The 13,497-nt window shown below is 44.8% G+C and overlaps 1 long non-coding RNA gene across 1 annotated transcript in view; it reads left to right on the top strand.

Annotated features, from left to right (window-relative positions):
* Positions 1 to 13,104, top strand: part of LOC144819886 (uncharacterized) — a 56,943-nt gene extending 43,839 nt beyond the window's left edge. The window contains exon 3 of the long non-coding RNA XR_013607608.1: positions 13,043 to 13,104. This is a non-coding gene — a long non-coding RNA (uncharacterized LOC144819886). The remainder of the gene's footprint in view (positions 1 to 13,042) is intronic.
* Positions 13,105 to 13,497: the final 393 nt, after the last annotated feature.

Below are 13,497 nucleotides of genomic sequence, written 5' to 3'. Positions count from 1 at the left end.
TAGACATTAAAAGAAAGGGGTCAAACACTCAGGACACACAATACGGCGCGCTTTAGCCATTTATTTCGTGAATAGCGCCATCGCTATTCACTTACAGAAATTGTACTAATGGGAAAACCACATAGACATTTAAAGACACATTTAACCCACAAACCAATACTCAGAATAGAAACAAAGGACAGCCCACAGACTGTACTTAAACGAAACCATTTGTAAATACTAGTTGTAAGTCATATTTACAAGAAGCGCTTCTCAATTTTGTTCCAAAAGACTGCAAAAACAGCCCAACAGACTGATGTATGTCCAAGAAGCGAAAATATACTCAATTCACTAGCTTTGGCTGGCAGAACACCAAAAATCGCTCTGCATATCTTCATTCATAAAATTGCACAGAACAAAGGATCCTTGTATGTATTATGTCAATATTTTAATTCCCTGGGGATACAGAATCGCCAAGGAAGAAATATGTTAGGTATTCCTTCTAGGAGAGCCGGCTAATTAATTTCACATCACACTATGGTACCTTCCAAATAAAGCAACACATTCTTCGATGTGAGCTTTGAAACGGGCATGCCAAAAATATTGCAGAATATACAATATTATAATCAAAGTAGTGCTTAATGTACTTTTCGTACGTGCAACAAAACCAAATAGAGAAAAATCTCCTCATTACCTGTCTACACAAATTGCAATTTGCATATCAAATCCATACAAATCAAAAGTTGGCCAACACAAATTCCAAAATTCCAAAGCTACAGTAAGCGTTACTAAACTACCTTACTCTTACCAATCAAAAGGTTGTCCAAATTCTAACTGCCAAGTTCTAAATGACCTAACGGTCCTTTTTTAGAATACTCACGCCAAAAAGGTTCTCAGTCAGGAGTGACATCATGTGGAGGATCAAAATTAGCAAGATCAGAAATATACTGGGCTGCAGAGACAGAGAATCTCCAGAATCCTTGTGCACAGAGTAGTAGAGTCCCGTCCTGTCCTCCTCAGTAAATTTCAGTCTCCTGACAAGATCACTCCTTCAGAAAGTCACTTCTCTAATGAAGCCCACGTTGGCCACGCCATTTGAAGAACTGTAATCTTCATTCTCAGGGGTCTCACTAATACAAAGAACTTGGCACAGAAGCTGAAATATGAAAAGACATCTTTATTAAACTTAACTAAGTGAGACTACGTCACACAGTTGCCTTAGCAACTGAATGAGGCAGTCTAAAGAGTACAGAACACAGAGGCCTTTTATATGCTTAGGGTTACAAACTCAGCACAAAAGTAAGGGGCAGTCCTAGCTTTTGCAAGCATGCAAAATACCTAATATGGACATACAAGATCTGCAAAATATTAGCCAATAGGAAAACATTCAAAACAAGGCATAATATAACCAGAACGTCCCCCTTACGTCGTGTTTCTGCCCAACCCACAAGTAAATCAATTACAGCACCTATAGGTCAATCAGTAATGGCAGGACATGTCTGTATGCAGTTAGGCCAGCTGGTGTCTGAGATTGATTTCAAAGCAAGGACAGAGGGGGGTTTTCAACACGTTGCAGTCCAAAGGGCAGAGACACTTCATGAATAGAGCAGCCTGTGTAAAGGCAACACAAAAATGACGAAAAATGTAAGATGGAGTCAAAATTAAAGAACCTCACCTGTCCACACTCTCCAGGGCAGGAAATCAAACTGCTAGAGGGTCATCGTTCCATAGAAGTGCCTACGCCAGCATAATGTAGTAAAAGGAGGGAAAACCATAAAAGCCTTCTACCAAAGACTGAGGTCCCCGGGACACGGTCTCTCTTCGGGTCACAGGGGATGGGTTTCCCAGGGCCATTCTAGGGCTTAGGAAAGGAGGCCCGGTGCACCCCTCACCATAAACCACACCAGCCAGTGACTCTGGAAAGGTGGCCTCAGGCCCTCATCCTCAAAAACCTTACTTCGGCCTTCCAGAGGCTCAAGAAGGGGCTGCATGCCCCTCCCCTTAAAAAAACAAATTTGCCCTGAGGAATGGGGCCCATGGGGCCTTTCATGCCTCTCCTATAATATTGGAAGCTGCCCCAGGGGATGGTGTCCCCATTCTGGCTGGGAGGCTATATGCCACTCTACCCAAAAAAAAAATAGTTGTACCGACTGCTACATCTTTTTTGATGTGGTGGCAGACAATCAGATCGCATCTTTAGACCTTTTGGTTCCACAGATCCTCTGCATCCCTATGTATGCTGAAATTTGTAAACCTTATTTGTTTTTCAACTACTGAACAGATTTACACCAAAACACAAAAAGCATACTTTCTAGACAAAGATCTAGCTTTCTGACAAATTTGGTGCAATTCTGTTCAGCCAGTTTGGCTATAGCTGTGTCTACATTTTCTGAGTTGACTGAGACTTTTTTGGGAAAGTTTCATGAGGGTTCCTTAAAAGGTCCCAAATCAAGAGCAAGCCACAACAAGCATTTGCAATGCAACCGGTCTCACATTTACGTGAGTTTGAGCTGTCAGCTTTGTAAATGACAAAGCATTTTATTTATGTTTTGGTTTTTGAAGCATAAATAAAGTGCATTGTCATTTACAATGCCAATAGCTCAAACTCTCGTAAATGCGAAACCTATTGCATTGCAAAAGCTTTTTATATACTTTTTAATATGGGATTATTTGGTATGCTAAAGCTGAAGGTGTGAGCAGATCATATAGCCAGCACAAAATATGATGAGACTGCGATGAACGGGGATTGAATTGACATGTATGTAAGTCTTGTAAGTATGGCACGGTAAAAAAAAGAAACACGCCTTTCAGTTAAATTAAAACTTTGAAACCGATTTATCAACACCACCAATATGTTAAGCTACAAAAAGCAAGTGTTTTCCAAAATGCCCCAAAATGTAGTTATTTAAAAAACGTACAGACGTATAGCACTATGATTGTTTTGTGAACTGAACACACGGCGAGATGTTTGAGTGAGAGTCAAAACATTCTATTCAGACACAAGAGAGGCATGGGTCGGTGCTTCTTTATCGTTATCAAAAGGAAAACGTCCTGTTTATTCACAGTCTTGTGAAGGTCTTGTGCGTTCTCAAACAATAAGATATTTCTTAGAGGCAGGTTCTTATGTCACGGAGGTGTAATAAGCTGATACAGTACATATAAAGGGGGTTTTAATGCAAAAGAGCAACTGGAATTGGGCATGACACCCCAGTGCAGACACCTCGTTGTGGTCGGCAGCCAGGACGGGTGACAAGGGCTTTTAAGCACTGTGAAAAGGATCAGATGGGAACACAAAAGGACAGAAGCCAGGATCCACCTGGTGAGTGATGACACGCTGCTGTTCTGCCTTCTGATTGGTGGGTTCCGTCTCAGCCTTGAAGATCTGGGACGGGCTGGGCTCAGATCTCGTTTAGTTCTCATCAGAGCAGTTTTATTTTACGTGAAACCAACCGAGGGAGCGCTTTACACAAGCACCAGATACATAACAAAGGGACGCATTCATATTGTGAACAAGGGAAGGTGAAGCGATTTGCCTGGAATCACACGCTGCTGAGCCGACGCCGGTACTCTAGTCTGATTGCCTAGTTCCAAAGTCAGCATCTCTGTAATGACCCATCCTCCCCCAGCCAATAACATCGAGCGCTTCTAGGCACTGAGTCGGAGCACAGGCAGCGCTCACCACAGCAAGAGAAAACAAACCCGAGGGAGCGCTTTACATGAGCACCAGTCACATAACACAGGGACGCATTTATATTGTGAATGAACAAGGGAAGATCAAGCGATTTGCCTGGAATCACAGGGTGCTGAGTCGACGCCGGGACTCTAGTCTGATTGCCTAGTTCCAAAGTCAGCATCTCTTTAATGACCCATCCTCTCCCAGCCAATAACATAGAGGGCTTCTAGGCACTGAGTCTGAGCACAGGCAGTGCTCACCGCAGCAAGAGAAAACAAACCTGAGGGAGTGCTTTACACGAGCACCAGTTACATAACACAGGGACACATTCATATTGTGAACAAGGGAAGGTGAAACGATTTTCCTAGAATCACAGGGTGCTGAGCCGATGCCGGGACTCGAGTCTGATTGCCTAGTTCCAAAGTCAGCAGCTCTGTTATGACCTATCCTCTCCCAGCCAAAAACATGGAGGTCTTCTAGGCACTGAGTCTGAGCACAGGCAGCGCTCACCAGAGCAAGAAGAAATAAGCACTGAAAAACAAGCGCAGCCCCGCGGCTGAAACCGTACTCGAGCAGCTGCAGGTGCAATAATTACATACAGTTGGCTCCGCTGCTCGCTACCGCAAGGCAAATGCTCTGCATGCACGAGTACTCATTGGCAGTGGTGGCTGGTGGCATTTTAAAGTGGTCGGGCATAAATGTTTGCGAAGAGTGCCTTGTGGTTAGTGAGCGAGCCCAACCGTCATAATAAGGATTCGGGGGAGGGTGTTCTCCCCCCAACCCCTAGAGAAAATGATGAAAAAATAATGGCTAAAGGGTGCATTTTCAGATAAATTTGAGAAAGCAAGAAGGTTTTCACAATCCCTATGACTTCAGTCAGTCACGCAACATTGATGGCATCACCCCCACTTTGAAAAGTGTTCCAGCACCTCCACTATCTCCTCAGCATCCCTAAAAGCCTTCTGCTCGGTATGAGATAAACCAGGCCAGACAGCATCTCTTCTGCAAAGGCATCAATAACAAACACTATACTCAACTTCCTTCGAACCCCAGCAGCTTTTAATGTATTACTTATACTTCCTTACACTACATCCTATTATAATTCATCTTAGCCTGTGCCTATCATACCAAATACCTGTAGTGTCAAAGACCAGAAAAGCAGGGAACTACAAACCCAGGATAATTTCATTGTACCGTAAAACAATTATATAATGTTTTTACTGTGCGCTGTCATATCTGCCTCGCTCCTCTTAGCACTGAAAAAGCAGCCCTAGAAAAAAAATTCCAGCACTTAAAGAGTCTGGTGTTAGCTGACTCCCTCCTCGGAGCTGCAGTAAAATAGCTGAAGCAGCTTCTCCCCCCTGACACAACTGGGCACTGGTCTAGGGAAAGATGCAGGTTCCCACAAATGCCTTCAGTCTCTGAGGCAAAGCGGGCTGAGGAAGACAGCCTGTGGTCAGGTTAGGGAGGCTGATGTTTCTTGAAAGGAGCACTGGGGCGGAGCATGCCACTTATAAGGCTCACAAACAGATGAATCCGAAAGAGTGATCGCCGAGAGCGCTGGGGCACCATCAGTCACACTGCAAGCACACATCTATATGGGGCTTCTCTAGTGCTTGAGATGGGACAATATGTGTGGGAAAAGATCACAACAATGAAGGAATGAAGTTTTCAGGTCAGGCTGTGGCTGATTCTACCCCAGTCCTCACACCCGTTCACACCTAGAGGTGGCCACAGATGTCCGAGAAATAACTGAATCCAAACAGACACACAAGTCTCTGCCTTTACAAACATACATTTGATTCCACTCACTCATGCGTTGCTGTCCTCTCTGCCCAGAGTCACGGGTCTCATCAGCCACTTCCAATTCACCAGTCCTCACCATGCTACTTCCCACTCCTATATCAGCCTTGCTCTTCTTTACACTGAAAAGGCGACCATAGGCCTCCTAGCAAAATTATTTGCAGCGCTTTATCAGTCTGCAGAGCCTTGTCACACCACCGTCTATTTTTGACCATAGCTGTTGGAAAGTTCTAGAAGTGTTTACTGCTACTACCAAAAGAAGTGCACTTTTTACAAATCTTTTCACATTTGTGATATAAAAGATTTATATGAACTGAGTTCATTTAAAACCTTTCTAACACAAATCTGAAAAGATTTGTAAAGCTTGCACTTTTTTTGGTAGTAGCCGTAAACGATTCTAGATCTCGAACTGAGGTGTCACACGATATCTTGCCACTGGGAAGGAAGGTTAGGATAGTGCAAAACAGTTCATTATTAATTCGAACTAAGTTAGGGCTGGCCCAGTATCCCGTTTGCAGGCATGGATGCGCCCTGAGAGTGACCTTGGGAAGACGTTGCTTTTGAAAGACGGATGCCATGCCTGACAGATATGAAAGGAATCTGGGCTGGGAGGGGATCTAACGGTGATCACAACGGGCCAATTTCATAACCTATTTCAATGCACACCTGTTGGCAGAGGACTGCCTTGCAAAAAGCGCACGCAGCTTCTCTTTCCCACTCTGTTCTCTTTTTCAGTTGCGGCTGGCATGACTGAGGCGAAAATGGGGTCATGGGGGGGAGACGGAAGGAGGGATGGGGGAGGCGGGAGGTGTTAATGAAAAAAATAAAATAATAAAACTTACCGTCAGACTCCCGTGCCACCGCAGCTTCTGGATGGGTCAGACTCCCGCCGTCCTGCATTTTCGAATTCCAGAAGCTTTCATATAAGGAAAGGCAGCCTCCCTCCCCTCCGCCAATGAAAACGCTGCAATGGCAGCGTTGTGATTGGTGACCTGCATCGGAGAGGGCCTCACAGGCGGGCCATTTTCTCCACATTGAGAAATGACAGGGGGGGAGTGGCTTGCCCACTGTTGAGGGTATTGACTGTTTGGTCGGCCCCAGGGAAGTTGGAGTGGGTGTATGAAAGGATATATTGGGTGTGAGTCGGTGTGTCATATTCGGTGGATGAGATCAGTGATGTCATCATTGATGTCAATGACCATGTCATGAGTGATGTAATATGTAAGGTCATAAGCAGTACATTCCGTGATCGTAAGTTATAGTTAGCTCAGCTAACTATAACTGCTGAATTTCTATGGTTTTATACGAGTGAAATGTCAGCCTAACTATAAAATCCCTGTAATCTTTGGGTTTTTGAATGAATTTCTAAGGTTTTATTAATTCTATTTCCTAACTATATTGTCCCTGAAACCTTTGGTTTTGTCAGGGAAATTCTATGGTTTTTAAAGTAGTCACATTTGCAGAGAGGTGGAAAAATAGGACGGGCCTCCGACCAGCTCTCAGGAATTCTGCAGTGTAGGACTTACAAGAGGTAGCAGGAGGGCTTCTTGCCCCCCAAGGTCCCTCAGGAGTAAAGTGGACTTCATCCCCCCAACCAGTAGTGCGCCAGGAGTCACCGCACTAACCGCACGACAACGGCACAAAGGAAACATACGGGTACTGAAGCCACAGATGGCTGGTACACGGTTGACGAGATCATCACCATCATCAGAAAGGGAAAAAGAAATGGAGCGCCGGGCCCGAACGGCATCCCACAAATTGCCTTTAAGGATGCACCAGACTTTTGGGCACAACATCTTGAAGAGCTTTTTACCAACGTTCAAAGTTATAATCGCATCCCAGAAAGCTGGAAAGGCTCTATCATCACCCCTATACACAAAGGAGGAGACAGAGCAAACCCTTTAAATTACCGCCTAATAACACTCCAGGACATCGAAGCTAAATACTTTGCCTCTCTCCTTTTAAAAGACCTGGTAAACTGGGCAGACGATAAAGCAATAATTCCAATAAATCAAACCGGCTTTAGAGCCGGCATCGGAACTACGTCTAATATACTAACAATAACAATGATAGCGGAAAAATGCCAGCGTTCGAAGCAGGACCTGAACCTCTGTTTTATTGGCCTGAAGGCGGCCTTCGATAGCGTTGACCGCTAGCTACTATGGGCGAAGCTGAAAGCCTGGGCCATTCCCGAGAAATACTGAGGGGGCTACTGCTATTCTACACAGATACTTGGACACAAATCAAGTTAGGGGATGGATCACATCTATCAAGAAAAGTATACACATCGATCGGTTTAAAACAGGGCTGCGTTTTAGCACCACAGCTTTTTAATCTATTCATATCAGACCTCTCAGGAAATTTAAACATCTGTAATGCGCACGCACCGAAACTTGGAAATTTTCATCTTACCCATTTGGCTTACGCTGATGACATTGTTCTTATGAGCCTAACTAAAGTGGGCCTGTCCAGACTACTGGCAGCAACAGCACAATATTTGACGGCAAATAACCTTACTCTGAATTTATCTAAGACAAAAACCATGTCGATAACCAACCGTCGTACAGTGCAACTTAACATATCATTTGAGGGAAAATCACTTGAAAGAGTAACAAACTACAAATACTTAGGATACTACCTCGATGACAAGCTCACTCTGAACGCCCCAAAAAAAATATGAAGCAGAGAGCCGGCGCACTAATTTTCGCACTTAGCTCACTGGCAAATAAATTGCAAGGCCCTTTGCTGAAACCCCTGCTAACAGTGATGGCAACCAAAGTACTTCCAACACTATCCTATGCAAGTATAGCCATGCAGGGCAAGGATGACATTACCTTAAACAGCCTTATTGCAAAAATCTACAAGAAGGTCTTGCAACTTCCACGCTCAGCTTCTCCTGCCCAGACGCGTTTAGAATTTGGCCTGATGAATGAGACACTGGGAAGACTTTATACAAGCATTAGAGTATGGTATAGAATTAAATCGAACTCTACAAACAACACCCTGGACAGTTTGTTATGGCAGGAATTAGAAAATCAACAAAATTCTGCCGCAAACAAATATCTGACAGGCGCCCTGGAGCAAGCATGCACGGTAACCTTGTGGGAAAAAAACCTACCATTCACGTCCTTTAAACAGGTTCTAAAAAAAGCGGCCAAATTTCACTCATTAATTATGGATAAAGCCATCTTTGCCGCCTGCTCCCACGCATGGACCGTGATTAACAGCTATAACAATCTTATCCCGGCGTCCTACCTTGCATCAACATACTCAGTGTTTATAAAAAAAAGGCTGATGGCAGTGAGATTCAGCAAACTACCAACTCTGGCTGACGAACCTGTCTGGAAACGCTCAGAAGCAAACACCTGCCGACTATGTGGCATTACAAAAGAAGACATAATCCACATTATATGCCACTGCAAAACACTGACTGTTGGGACGGTAAGTCTCCTGCATGTCTCTGGAGAGAGTGCTTCCCCTGCCTTATGCTAATCTCCAGGCAAATCACTTAAAAGCTACTGTATAGTTTCTAGATCCCTACCTCGGTGAGCATGACAATCATACATGTCCACTGAGGGTCTCCCTGTTTACATGGATTGAGACCCCAGAGCTTGGCTCTGAGGTCGAGGGGGCATGCCTAGTGCACCCCTATTTTTCAGAGAGTGGCTACTGCCCTCTCTATTAAGGCTGTGGTAGACTGACAGTGGTGGCAGCAATAAATCTATAGTCAGGAGGGGTGAGTCCCTAGGCACCCTCCTGACCAAGTCTATGCAGTTTGCCATGGCTGTGGGCCTGTTGCCTTTGTCTGACTGATGTGTGTTTGAGAGCCCGTGGGTGTACAGGGGAAGAATGGTGATTTGAGCCAGTGTGAGGAATGCGAGCTGTCCTGCTGGACATCCCAGCTCCCCCGTCCCCCTCCCTATTTCCTTGGAAAGGCCTGGTGGGCTGGGGGAGACCCTCAGCTCTTATCTGGGTTTAGCTGCACTAACTGTGTGGATAGGACCCTCCCTCACTTTTCAGGGCCTCCTGGGCTGGAGTTAATTAAAATTCCTCTCTAGAGGGTGTCGCAGCTTGATACCAGAACACGACCTGCTACATGCTTTACCCATGCATTGAACACGCGGTGAATGGTCTGTGATTGGAGGTGTAAAAAGTAGCAGACCCTCTGATTGGATGAGCCTATCAATCAGAGGTGATAAAAGTCTGGCCTGAGTGGTCAGCTGTTGTTGAAAGACTGGGCTATGACAGAGAAGATAGCCAGGCACGGACCCCGCTGCTGTGAAGACAGAAGATAAGACTCTGTTCACTGCGGTCTGGAAGGAAGGTCATTAAGGACCAGCTGTTTGTGAGGCTTGGATGAGCGTTCGCTTTGGACCAAGGAAATTACAGACAGCTGCCCAGTGTGGGAAGGAAGCTTGCGGCACATCACCAAAGGTGTGGGAAGGAAGCTTACAGCACATCACAGAGGCTGATGGAAAGAAGCTTGCAGCACAGGACGAGAGCCAGAGAGAGGAGGATGCTTGATTCTAGTCTTTGAAGGTGAGATCAAATCCCCTCTAGGCTCCTCCCTTGCGCTGTGGGAGCCCGTACAAGCAGTAACTGGGAAGAGAGGCCAGTGAAGCAGACCCCCACCTTTCTTTTTGTGATCTCTGAGGGTATCAGGGTGAACTGGCACTCTACCCAGCCACTACCCTTCTTCAGCTAGCCAGTGGCTACTGGACTAGTGGGACTCCAGTAAACTGTGCCAAGACATCCGGCATCTTTGATCAGATCCCTGACACCACTAGAGCGGTGTCCTCACTCACAATGGGAGGGCACTTCTGTTGCTTTGGGTGGGGGGTTATGGGGCTGATCACGACCATTTGACTTCGCATCATATGCTGAAACTATATCCTTTCAATACAAAGTTTGGTATCAAGGCTCTAGTGAATGAGAAGAGCCCTGTGTAACATGATCTGTAATATGCAATGCTTACTGTGTGTTTTCATGTTAACTGTGTTTTGATAGTGCTTGGCGTCTAGGCGCTATAATACTGTTTGGGGTCAGAACTCTGCCCCAGAGGGTTGTAGAGACTTCTGGTTTTCACTGTTTATCCTAGTTTTATGTGTAGAATAATTATCTTATGTGTATTAAAGTACTTTTCTTTTATAAAAAGTAAAGCACTGACTGGACATCGAGTTTATCAGCTGGTGGTACGGTTTACACTGTATTCTGAATGTCTAACCCCACCTCACCTCCTTGAGTAAGCCTTGGACTGCTCTGTCTCGCTACCCTGAGAGAGTCAAGTGCTGGAGAGGAGTACTTGGTTATCCAGTTTTGGGTCCTTTAGTACTGAGGCCCCAGGACATCAGTGAGGGAACACTCCAGTTGATGCGATTGGAGCGCAGTTAGCCCTGAGTGCCCTGGTGCCCAGGAAGCTGGGTCTAACACTGACCCAGGAGCGAACACACTTTCTAAAGAACATTTTTAAGGCCAAAGGTCTACGCACCTGTAGATCTGCCATTATTGGTGCCTTAGACTCAACAGACCCAATAATTAATTGCAAATTTATAAAATTCTTGATAGCCTTTGAAAAGCGGCTGAAAGCTCTTGATATTTTAAAAAAAGATGTTCAGTATTATTAACTATTTTACCGACAATCGGATAAAGTTCCTACCAGTATCATCTTAAATTTTGTGCATTTTAAACTGTACTATGTTGAAATTTTATTGATTTTATTGTAATGTTAAAATCTCTTCCATCTTCGTTTTTGTTATGGTTTTAATTAACTAAACAATAAAGTTTATTACACTGCGCCAGGAGTCGCGTTTGCAGAGTGGTGGAGAAAGGGGCATGACCTCTGTGTGAGAGTTACTAGAGGTACCAGGATGGGTAGTGGTCCTTAGACCATTTTGGGCCCCAGGAACCCCAGCCCCCCGGACCTTATCCTTTTTTTTTTTAAAGATAAATCTAAAACACAGGAAGGGAGCCGTGGGACCCTGTTCCCCGGGGCACAGCCCTTATTGTTTTTTTTTTTTACTTCAAAGGGAGGAAGGCCGAACAGCCCCCCTCCAGGTCATTTTCGGCCCGGGGACCCAATTCCCTGGGGCCTGCCCCTTTTTTTTTTTTTTTTTTTAAAGGGGGAGGGGTCCAGGCGGCCCCTTTCCTGAGGCTGATAGCCCCAGGGACCCCATCCCCCGGGGCCAGGGCTTTTTATATTTTGATTTTTTGGGGGGGGAGGGGGCTGACCCCGGAACCTCATTCCCCAGGACTAGGTCATCATAATTTTCTTTTTTTAGTGCGGAGGGGGACAGTGTGGCCCCCCTTCCCGGGCCGATATCACCCTGTGGACAAGATCCCCTGAAGTATGGCCACCTCGTTGGGGACCACAGGGAGAGCCTGAAGGTCCCTGCCGGCTCCCCGCCTGCTGCGGGAGCCAGCATTTCCTTTGGACAGAGGGAGCTGCTAACATGCAGCTCCCTCTGTCCAAAGGCAATTCTGCTCCACTTTGTGCAAGCAAAAGCATTTTTGCTCTTGCTTGTATGACTCGGAGCAGAGTGTGCTATGGCTTGGTGGGATTGGGGCTCCATTTTAATTTATTTTTTTAAGGCTTTTATGCCATGGCGGGGTTCCAGGTGGACCCCAAGACCATGGCTTGGGAGTCAGGATATTCGAACCCTGCCACCTTTTCTTTATTTTCACTTTTTTGGGGGGACCCGGTGAGAGTGAGTTCCAAGATGACTGTCAACACTTCCTGGTTGAAGTGTTGACAGCCAATCAGAGAGGTGCATTTCCCTGCACAAGCTCGTCTTTTTTCACAAAGGCTTTTGCGACCACAGATATTACTACAATTTTCAACTTACATTTCTCAAGAACTACTGAACTGATTTACACCAAATAAGCAAAAGGCACTTCCTGGAACAAACCACTACCTCCCTGCCAAATTTGGTGTACGTCCGCTCTGCGGTTCGGGCTATAGGTGTGGCTAAAGGTTCCTATAAGAATTAACATCATAAATGCACCCTTATTTCACGCTCCAATTTCTCAGTCCCCACTGCACAGATCCCCCTCACATTTTCCATGACACACAGAACCTACCCTGACACATTTTTAGGAACATTTCATGAAGATTGGTCAAACGATGCCAAAGTTCTAGCTAAGTCAAAAAATGTATTTCCTATGGAAACTTAATCTTAACTAGAACTCCCTACTGGCCACTGCCAGTAGGTAATAAATCAATATATACATCTATGTCTTGATATTTCTTGTAATAAACATTCCAGACCATCATTGTTTTCCTAAGTGTGCTACAGACAAAGACCAGCCATATACAAATCAACCTTGATCCTCCTACAAAAAAAGGAAAATACTGGCTTTTACTACTTCATCTTATTTTTGTTCTCGTTTTAACATGAAAATTGTGGCCATGCCAGGAAAATACTGGCTGGAAGAATTATCAGTACATCTAGGGTTAAAGAAATTGTGATTTAGAAATATTCCAAGTTGAACGTGAAATAATCATTGACGTGTGTCTCTAAGAAAATATGTTTACATTATTCTGATTTTAAAAATAAGTATGAAGTTCTAATAATATTTTATGTTTTGTAGGTCACAAAGGGCACGAAGTATGCAAGAGATCTTCAATCTGTGGGAGCTACCAAATAGCGGAGCTGGACATTTCGCATGCTGGTAGTGGACCGTCAATATGTATCTGTATGTAGCCCACTAGGGCAGAATTGGATTACCATTGTTTATGGATAGACTTTATAAGCCCACTGGGGTAATATTTGTTGGACGGTATTGACTTTACTGTTACTAATACAGATACCAAACATGTAGTTGATGTAGTTACAATAACTACATCAGGGAATGTGAATTGGTAATGTACCAATTAAACATATATGTTGGATAAATATATGCTCCCACGTTAAAACATGTCATGACATGTGCCCTGGCTGTCTTTTCTACACAAGGACTTAAAGACATGGTATGATTTAAAGGGGGTTGCCACCCCGCTGGGGCTGCCATCACAAGCAGTCAGAGGAATCGGCATCGTTAAGGGA

This window comes from Lissotriton helveticus, chromosome 2_1 (genome assembly GCF_964261635.1).
Source record: "Lissotriton helveticus chromosome 2_1, aLisHel1.1, whole genome shotgun sequence".
Classification (NCBI taxonomy): domain Eukaryota; kingdom Metazoa; phylum Chordata; class Amphibia; order Caudata; family Salamandridae; genus Lissotriton; species Lissotriton helveticus.
This window is presented reverse-complemented; position numbering and strand designations above follow the sequence as displayed.